Source organism: Bubalus bubalis, chromosome 4, assembly GCF_019923935.1.
Source record: "Bubalus bubalis isolate 160015118507 breed Murrah chromosome 4, NDDB_SH_1, whole genome shotgun sequence".
Lineage (NCBI taxonomy): Eukaryota > Metazoa > Chordata > Mammalia > Artiodactyla > Bovidae > Bubalus > Bubalus bubalis.
Genome location: NC_059160.1, coordinates 100,736,418 through 100,747,084, shown reverse-complemented (window position 1 = coordinate 100,747,084; position 10,667 = coordinate 100,736,418). Strand labels below are relative to the sequence as shown.

Sequence of the window (10,667 nt, the reverse complement as noted above, 5' to 3'; positions counted from 1 at the left end):
AGAGGATGGCTGTAATTGGTTTGTTGGTATATCAAAGGTGTGCTCCCAGACAGGTTCTTGGAGCTGCTCAGTCACTAAGTTGTGTTCGAACTTTGTGACCCCATGGACTGCAGCCTGCAGTGGTTCTTTACCACTTGAGTCACCTGGGAAGCCCTTGGCTATCTCTTAAGTTTGCTAGCTCCAGGAGGAACAGTCTATCTCCAGAAAGGCTTTTTAATTTTTTTAAATTCATTTACTTTTTATTGAAGCATAATCGCTTTACAGAAGTTTGCTGTTTTCTGTCAAACCTCAGGTGTCAAAATAGCAAATAAACAGAGAATAAAAATATATATGATACCTAAAGTCTCACAGTTTTCAAAGAGCTTTGATATGCTTTGTTTCACTTGATCTGATGGCTTTGCAGGGCAGGATATGTTTGTCTTGTCTTGCTTTTGCTCATGAGTAAATTTCTGGGACTTAGCACATGTTGGACATATGACGATTGCTCAAAAGTATTTGTTGAGTTAAACGAGAAGTATATATGTTATTATTTCTCCCATTTTATAGAACAGGATACCGAAATCAGAGAACTAGTTAGGTCCTAGAGTTGATTTAGAATGGTCTAGATTAGGAACTTCTCTGGCAGTCCAGTGCATAAGACTCTGCCTTCCAATGCAGGGGGCACAGGTTCAATACCTAGTCAGGAAGCTAAGATCTCACATGCCAGCGTGGTTCAGCCAAAAAAGGAGAATGGTCTAAGTTAGACTAGGGTAGCAGGCTACGGTGAAAAACTAAACTGGGAGTGTAGGATGGACTTGGATTGCAATACAGGTGACAAATTCCATCTTAGCTTTTTTTTTTTTTTGGAGTTCTACAGCAGTTCTTAACTATGTCTCATTAACTTTTGCTCCTCTACAATCACTCCATCCACCCAGCAGCCAGAGTGAGCTTTTTAAAATGTCACATCAGATCCTATCACTCTTCTGCTGTAAGGTCTTCAATCGTGGCCCTTTTCTTTCAGAAATAAGAGCTCCAATCTTCAATACATAGTGTGGGGTCCTTATGACTTGGCTGGTTCCGCCCATCCCTTGGACCTTTCCTCCTACCCTCCATTTCCTCCTATCCTTGCTGCTCCAGCCCCTGTAGACTTCTTTCCATTCTAGAAAAATACAGTCCTCTCCCAATTCAACACCTTTGCCTGGAACACTCTCCCTCCTTCACTCTGTTTTTTGTTTTTTTTTTTTTAAGTATAATTTCCATTTTATTGTCATTTCAGAGAACCCAGTATTTCTTTAATCTTTAAGGACTTGGATTCTTACTTGGGCTTTGGAGGAGGACATGGGGTAGCACCTGGACGTCTAAATCGAGGATAAAGGTGTTCAGTCTTTCGGGGCTTCCGAGAGATTCCTGACTACCTTATGATGCATTGCACAATGCATGCAGTAATGGAAGCTTAGGAACACATGGGCATCAAAGACACTCACTTCAAAAATGTCCCTGAAGGCTGCGAGCACTACGATGTTCTAAATAAAGACTTCTTAGTAAACTTATCCTAGGGCAGGCACCAGGCACAGCTGGTGCAGCGAATAGGCTGCACGTGGCCGAGGCCCTTGTTGGTCCGACCATTATTCTTGTTTTTGGTCATTATTCTTTTCTTGGTCATCTTGGAAGTGCAGAGGCAAGAGAGGTCCTCCTTCACTCTTTATCTAGTTAATTCCTCCTCGGTGTTGAATTTTCAGTTCCAACATCATTTACTCTAGAGGTTTCTGAGCTCTCCTTCCCCACTCTTATTCTAGACCAGGTCTCTTGCTACCCACTCTTTTCCCCGTGTTTTGATTTCATAGCCTCTATCAGCTTGTCATGATTTATTGAGTATAGACTCTCCAAAAGACCACCAGCATAACCTGTCACTCAAGTAAAACTTAGAAATGTCCCAGAAAGGGGAAGTCAGGAGCTGATATGATAGAGTTTTGAGGTCTTGACTCAAGTGGTTTTAAGGGGATCCAGTTGAGATCAGGCAAAGTTCTTTATTTAATCATTTAGAAGTAGTGAATTGAGAATGAGCTGGGGGTCTTGAAGCAAGGAGTTATACAGTGAAGAGTTCTGTTATCCTGAGACATTGACTGTTTGAGCAGCTGAAGTTCAGATAAATTGATTTTTTAAGGAAGTTCCTAAAGCAAACAATAAAGATATTTACCAGTGTATAGTCTTAGCTCCCTGGGCAGGAATCACTGGAATAAATCATGCAGTCTTGTTGATGTAGGTGGCCTTAGTTCTGAGTCCCAAGTTACAATGATATGTATGCAAGCAGTCTCAGTCCTTTTGACGTGCCTGTGTCTCTGTCATCTGTGGCAATTGTAACTTTACACCAGATTGATGTCCATCTCTACCATGGAGTCTATGCTTTGTGAGGGGAAATTGCACATCTGTTTTGCTTACCATTTTATTCCCTATACCAATCAGAGAACCTGGAACATACAAGGTATTCACCTAATATTTGCTTAATGACTGAGACCTTTGACAAGAGCCTATGGGAGGATGGGATAGAAATCAGAACCTGCATTTGTCTTCACTCCTACATTGGAGTGGCTCTAGTAATGCCAAGTTGGGTGCTGGAAGAACTCATTTAAAGATGAGAAGTTCCACTTTGGGAATTGGAATTTCATCTCTGACAGCAAACACATATCTAGAATTCAGGAAAGGTAAAAGTCAGGGCAATATATGCAAATGTAATGAATTTTGTTGATTCAGAATGGCTTAAAAAGCAAAGTAATGTGGAGCTGTCAGATAACTATCGTTGCTGTAAATCTGATTTTATCAGAAAAAAAATCCTTAAAAATCCATTTAGATTGAAAGTCCTCCTCAATCTGGCATGGGCAAGACTAATTAAAGTGTACTATGTTGGAAAGATGATGATAAATACATACGTATTTGCACCTTCTGCATGCCAGGTACTTTTCCTAAGTGCTTAACCTCCATTAACTCATTAAACCTCATAATAACTCTATGAGGTAAGTGCTAGAATCATCTCCATTTACAGATAAGAGACATAAAGAACTGAGAAAATCTTACAACTATACAAAATAGGACTCCATTAACATAGCTTTCTACACTGGGAAGTTCTTGCCCAAGAAGATAGAGCTTGTAAAATATTTGTCTCAAAAACATCCAGAAAATGCATTCATCTGAAGGCTAGACAGCTCAACTGGGAAAACGAGATTGCTTATCAAAGAGTTGTTTACTTACCAAGAGTCATTTCAAAACCTACACCTTGCTGAATTCACCAGTCTTTAATTGTGTGTCACACGCTTGGTCCAGCCACAAGCAAGTTCCCACGCTGGAAATCTCACCTTCACCTTATAAATACCCATCCTTGAAGTTCCACTCTGAGACACCCTAAGATGATGCCAATACAGGGCTCTCCTTCATTGTAATGAGCAGCAAACTCGGCTTTGCTTGAGCAACAGATTAATTTGGTGTTCTTTTCAGGGGCCCAGCAGTTAATAGAACCACAAGACTAATGCCTTGTGTCCAGGGCTTTACTAATGTGTTCACTAATTTTGCGTGGAGAAGGAAGAAAAACCAGAATTTATTATCCAAATAGATGCCCACTTCATTTGGGTAAAGACAGTTAAGTTTTGAGAAAATTAAGGGCAAAATTCTTTGTATCTGAACCAGAGTTGAGTAGAGCTTTAAACTGCATTAAATAAAATCATAGGGAACTTGGTGCTTTCGCTGCCATGAGCCCTGGTTCAATCCCTGGTCAGGGAACAAAGATCCTGCAAGTCATGTGGCCAAAAAAAAAAAAAAATTAAAAACAGATATATATATATACATAGTCATAGACTAACAGACAAAAGCAAGCTACTTAAGTGAATATAGCCAAAAATGTCATCAAAACCAGCCAGGTGAGAAGGAAGGTTAGGATGCAGAAGGTCCTATCAGGCACAGAGATGAAAAGCACTGGCTTTGCATTCAGAAATGAATTTAACTTCTGGCTTCAACACGTAACAGCAATTTGACTTTGGGCAATTAACTTCCCAAACCTCAGCGGTTCACCTATAAAACAGAAATAATGGTCATACCTACATCACAGAGTTAATATGAGAACTGAAAGGGACAGCATATGCCAAGAGTTGGCCATGGTGTAATTGGTGTATGTGCTGCAGTTCATGGGGTCACAAAGAGTCGGATGCGACTGAATGACCGAACTGAACTGAACTGAACTGATTGTTATTATTACCATTCACTGCAGGATTTTAGGGCTTGGGAAGAGGGAAGATAAGATCAGTGGTATACTTGAAGGAAACTGGAGAATTTAAAGAGAAGAAGAAAACTGTCTTGCTGGCTAGGAATTCAGTGTTGGGCTTTTCTGTCATAATCTGGTATTTTTCCAGGAAGACTAGTTGCCAAGGCCAGAGGGGTAGTTCCCCAGTGAAACTTTTTCTCCCTTTTTGACATGAAAGCACTGTTTACCTCCCAAGAGGCAGAGTGTAGGACTGTAGCTGGAGTTTGATCTTAAAAGTTTAAGAATTCAGAACCCTGAGAGAGAGAAGGAATCTGTCAATGAGAAACACCTAAGCATTTTTGTGTGGCTGGCTATGCATGAGGTGAGCACTGTACAAAGGAACAGGAGCTCACTGAGCCAAGACATGTTCTTTTCCAAACTTGCTTTTTCATCAACCATGCAAGTCTTGCCCAGAAGCACAGATAGGAGGTGTTGGGTGGGTTCAGCGCTTATTGCAGCCACCCCAGCTTTTTGTCTGGCCCCCAAAGATGAATAATCTTGGAAAGGGAGGCCATTTTCTCATGACGAAGAGAACTGTAGAGTCAGTGTTTATTTTGTATTTATCATGAGCCTCTAGGGGCTGCTGCTTTGCCTGTGATACCTTATTGGATCCTTCTCACAAACCTTTGCAGGTATTATCATTCTCGTCATTGAACTCCTACTTGATTTACTTGTGTTTTCTTTAGCTTTGCGAAAGAGCCCCAGGGTCGGGAAAATTCAATGCTTTGCAAGCAGGCAGGAGAGATGTGGTGTGGCGTTTCACTGAATGTGGAAACAGAAAACAGTAGAGAGGATCAATGATCCCAAGCTCAAAGTAGAAGCAGCAGGATGGAAAGACGGTAGGTTGAAAAGATAAGAAAGGCTAATGACCCCTATTTTAACAGTGTGGCCTTGAATCGTAATTTCACATGCAGGAAAAAGTCTCTAAATAAAAAGACGAGTTTTGAAGGTGAACTTGAGAATATGAGACTCAAAAGGGTGAATTTCTTTCTGATGCTAATGTGGCCACTTGGAAAACTCGGTGGTTTTCCAGATCCTAAATGAATTCTTGGAATAAGGTTAAAAGGTATGAAACAGAATATTGTATGTATATTTTCAGTCTCACCTTCAGCTTTATCTCATGTGACTTGATTTTAAGTTAATACCATGTCAAGATACAGCCCACATGGGTTTTAATAATCTAAAGTCCATCTCTTATTGCTATATAAGAGATAGGAGAGTATATAAGAGATATCCTATAAGATAGGAGAGTGATTCACTCCTGTGTTAGTTAATTTCAACCCTTTCTCAGATGCAGTCAAAATAAATCAAAGTTCTTCAAAAGTAACCTAAGGGCAATAGAGCTGTGCCAGTGTTGTGAGACAGACATAAATCCTTTCACAAACGTTCTAACTTGTTGAACTGTGTATTTCCAAGTTTCAAGCTTAAAGAATCCATTATGTAATCTTAAGAGAGGAAACATCATCCCAGAAGAAATGAGATTTGCCAAACTCTTCAAACCTTCTTCAACAACTTAGCGAACATTCCTGAGCTTCTTTTATGGGTGATGCTCTCTGCATGTTTTCATATATATACAGAAATGAGAGAGCATAAGCTGGACAAAAGTTATAACACAAAGTAGGAAATGAGTTAGCATCAAATCTCACTGAGTTTGGAAAAATCAGAGATGGGATTGTTCAATGGAATACCTTAGGAAGTATGTGGGGTTTGAATTTTTTCTTGGGTTAAGTGGGATGTGGTGGAGGGCAAGCAGTGGGGCTTTGGAATAAGTAGAATGGTTAAAGGGCTTCCCTGGTGGCTCAGATGATAAAGAATCTGCCTGCAATACAGAAAAGTGAAAGTGAAAGTCACTCAGTCGTGTTCAACTCTTTGCAACCCCATGGACTGTAGCCTACCAGGCTCCTCCATCCATGGGATTTTCCAGGCAAGAGTACTGGAGTGGGTTGCCATTTCCTTCTCCAGGAGATCTTCCCAACCCAGGGATCGAACCCAGGTCTCCCACTTTGCAGGCAGACGCTTTACCGTCTGAGCCACCAGGGAAGCTGGAATATAGGAATACAGGAACCTGGGTTCAAGCCCTGGGTCAGGAAGATCCCCAGGAGAAGGAAATGGCAATCCACTCCAGTATTCTTGCCTGGAGAATTCCATGGACAGAGGACCCTGGTGGGTTACAGTCCATGGGGTCACAGAGTTGGACATGACTGAGCGACTAACACACACACACAGAATGGTTAATAGTCTACTTTGATTGAAAAGGGGATTATAGTGATTAGGGTCCCATGATAGGTCCGGTGCTGAAAGCTTGCTGGTTTGCTTCCTAGAGAGAGCCATTGAATATTAGGTAGAGGAGTAATTTCCTTTGCTGTTAGTAAATAATGTGAAAAGGATCAGGGCCTAGGATGTCCCTTTGCCCTCCAGACACATCTCTACCTTCTCCTCCTGCTCTTCTCCCCGGTGGGCAGGCCTGTGGAAGCCATAGGCCCTTACCTCCTGGTTCAGCCACGGAGTGACTAAGGAGGTGAGTGATGCGAGGGAACCTATTTTCTAGGCTCCATCCTTGCAGGGTCATCTCATGCTGCTGCCTCCCATAGAAGAACTGCACACTTCCCCTTGGGTTCTGATAGCCATTCCTTCTTTTCTGGTTGGGTCTAGGGGTGGGGACAGCCCAGCTTGAGTACTATCTTGTTCCTGCTCCCTACAGCCTGCTCACCTTGTTAGTAGTCTTTTTCTTACACTTTCCTCAAGTTGTCCTAAGATGCATACACTCTCTCTTCCTCACTGAGACCTCCATCAGTCCTGAGGTAGAGACATGCAGGGTACCTGCTCACCCTGATCCCAGGCAGGGTGCCAAGGATCTGTGTTCATGCAACGGGGTTCCATGCTCCAGGCCATAGTTCACTCAAAGAATGTTTAGACACCTCACCCAAATTAGTCCAGTCAGATATTCTTCTGGGGAGAATGCCTGAAGGAGTTCTCCATCTGGACTGAAGAGGAGGGGAATGCACGGGTTGTGCTGTGCCATTTCCACCCACCAAGTGGACTGACAAGCTGAGTAAATTGGTCCATAGAGAAATTCACTCACTGAAATCACGTGAGTTCTGAATGGTTTTGCAGTTTTAGGTTCCAGTCCCTCTTGAGGGCCAGGTAGGTTCTAGTCCTCAGGCCCCATGAGATAACTATTTTTTTTACAATAAACACCACAGCACCACATCCCACATTCTGTGTGTGCAAACACACACACATGCATGCACACAATTCTTTGTTGGTTTAAATATGTTGCAGTTATTTTCTGTTCACAGCGATTTAACAGAAGACCCAAAACATGTACCCCTCTTAACCACTTATGGAGTACTTAATGTGCACCAGACTTCACATGACTTATCTCGTTTAACCCTTCCAACTCCCTGAGAAGTACTTCTTGTGACTCAGCTCTCTCATGGGTTAAAAGTTTCCTCTAATAGCTTCAAGTATCCCCAAATATTTTCTTGTGTCACCCAAAGGGTGCCTCATTAAAGGGGCCCTGGTCACTAGTTCCTGATGGGAGAGGGATTTCCTCATAACACCAACAAACAACTCTCCAGCACCAGCTGGGTGTCAATCTGGACTCTATCCACTCTGAGACCGCATCAGTTTCCGTAGGTAAAGGGCTCAGTCCCACAAGACCATGGTCTATTTCAGATGCCAATGGCAAATCCAGATTGTTACTTGTACCTCTGATTGATGGAGTATGAATCAAAGGGTCCCAGGACTCCCTCCTGGGGTTTGATTAATTTGAGGGAGTGGCTCACAAAACTCAGGAAACCCATTTATTCACCAGATAACCAATTTATTACAAAGGATACAACTCAGGACCAGCTAGATGAAAGAGATGCCTAGGGCAAGACATGAGGGAAACGTGTGAAGCTATAGTGTCCTCTTCAAGGGCAACGCTCTCCCCATATCTCCATGTGTTCGCCAGCCCAGAAGCCCTCCCAACCCCACTCTTTTGGGTTTTAGAGAGGCGTCATTACACTGGCATGATGGATTACATCATTCGCCATTGATGACTGAACGCAATCTCCAGCTCCCATGCTCCCCGGAGGTTGGGGGGTGGGGCTAAAAGTTCCAACCCTCCAGTCATGCTCGATCCCCTTGGCAGCCAGCCTCCACATTTAGTGCTTACAAAGTTCACCTCATTAACATAAACGCAGTTGTGGTGGAAAGGGGCTTGTTATAAATAAAAAGGCATCTATTCCACCTTTACAGTCCTAAAGCGATTTCCAGAACTAAGGAGAAAAGACTCCCATAACTCCCATTACCCAGGAAATCCCAAGGGTTCTGAAAGCTGTGAGCCAGGAACCTGGGACAAAGACCAAATATAGATGAGAAATATATTTTAGTCATCGGAATGACCAGATATATGTTCCTTCTAAATCGCAATATCTCACTTATAGTTTCTTATAAACCAGTCTGTCAGCCTCAGTCACCACACCGTCTGTTCTGTTCTTTTTCTTCACACGCAGATGTCACTGTGAAACAGCGTCTACAGTCAAGATCTCAGCTACAGATGCTCCTGAATGCTACCGGTCCTTGGGGTGCCCAGACACCTCTGAGTTTAATGAAGAGACGGGGAGAATGTTTCCTTGCCCTCTGTGTCAACGCATACCTTTAGCAGTTCTTTGCATGGCGAGTAAGTAGCTTGTATCTCCTAATGAGAAGCAGGGCTTCCTAATAGTGCGCCAGGCGGCACTGATGAACCACAGAAGCTACTGGGGATATTGGTCCCCTTGGCCCCTGGGGCAGCCCGGTAGGACTGGAGCGACAGAGCTCAAACACATCCATGTAACCTTGAGCAGTCTTTTTCATCACCCCCCAGTGTGGCCTATAGAGACTATCATTTTCTGTACATATTATGACATGAATCTAGCCATCTATACAAACCCAACCACACAAACCTGTGCCAACCACAAAAGGGATAAAAATCCAATCTGGACCAGCTCAACAACAGACACTGTGCCATTACTTGACTGCTTGCCTTTCCTGTTTTCTGGTTTCTCTTCTTTGTTAGGAAATAAAACTTGCATGCAAAGGAAAAGGCAGATTGTGGTCTATGTATGAGTGTGTGGGTGGGTGTATGTATATATTATTAGATATAATATTGTCTATACAGATCTTCCTTGACTTATGACGCGGTTATATCCTGATAAACCCATCGCGAGTTCAAAATACTGAAAGCAAAAATGCATTTTATACCCTAAACATACAGAACATAAGGAGTGGAGTCAGGTGACAGCTTCCAGATGCAACAACTTTGGGGTTTGGTGCAACGTTTGAGGCAAGGACACACTCTCTCGGCATAGCTGTGGCCAGCGACTGAGCGTGGTAGGGGTACTAGGGCCTGTCCACTTCTGCTTAACTTGGGACTCCTCTTCAGCAAGTCAGTGAGCTGGGGCTCTCCTTTGGGCTAGCCAGGATGGTCTCAGAGCTGCATCCTGGTCCAAGGCTCACGGTGCCTGTTGCTTTATCCCTTTACCATTCATAAGCATTGCCCCCTGTAGATCTCCTGCCCTCCTAGCTCTGTCTTGGTGTTCCTTCCTAACACAAGCTCCTGGAGAGATATAGAATTATATCCCATATAATTCTATTTATCCTCCACCAGCATCTAGTATGTTTTGCGCATAATGAGTTTCTTTATTCCTTTTGTGATGGGGTTTAGGGAGAGGTTAACAAGCAGTTTTACATGGTGGTAATGAGCAGTTTCAATATCTTTTTATACTAGTTCTGGGGAAGCTCTGGACCCATAGTAACACAGGTCAAAGATGCCCCCCGCCAGCTTTTTGGCCGTGCCGCACAACTTACAGGATCTTAGTTCCCTGACCAGGGGTCAAACTCCTGCCCCTGACAGTGAAAGCGCCAAATCCTAACGACTGGAAAACCAGGGAATTCCCAAGGATGGCTTTAGAGCATCAGATTCAACTTTAGATTTTGCTTAAATGAGGATTCCTGTGTCCCACGCTCAAAGATTCTGACTCAGAGCCATAGGGAAGGGCTAGAACACCTCATTTTCAGTGAGTATCCCCCAGTGGATTCTGAGCCAGAGGTCCTCAGACCGTACTTGAGAAGCACAGATTTTGAGACTGACTGCAAGGCTCCAAAGTTCTCCTCTTCTCCCACAGCTACCATATTCAGTGGTGCATGCGTCCCTGAGAACTGGGGGGGAAACTTGGCATAGTTTAGAATGAGGGTTTTTCTAACTTCTAAATATGTTCCTGCCTGCATTTAGAAATGAATAGGTCCCCAAGGACTGAAAGGAGATCAAACCAGTCAATCCCAAAGGAAATCAACCCTGAGAATTCATTGGAAGGACTGATGCTGAAGCTAAAACTCCAATAGTTTGGCTACCTGATGTGAAGAGCTGACT

General features: G+C 43.1%; 1 pseudogene; it reads right to left on the bottom strand.

Moving 5' to 3' along the window:
• Positions 1-1,294: 1,294 nt before the first annotated feature.
• Positions 1,295-1,672, bottom strand: LOC102394826 (annotated as a pseudogene).
• Positions 1,673-10,667: the final 8,995 nt, after the last annotated feature.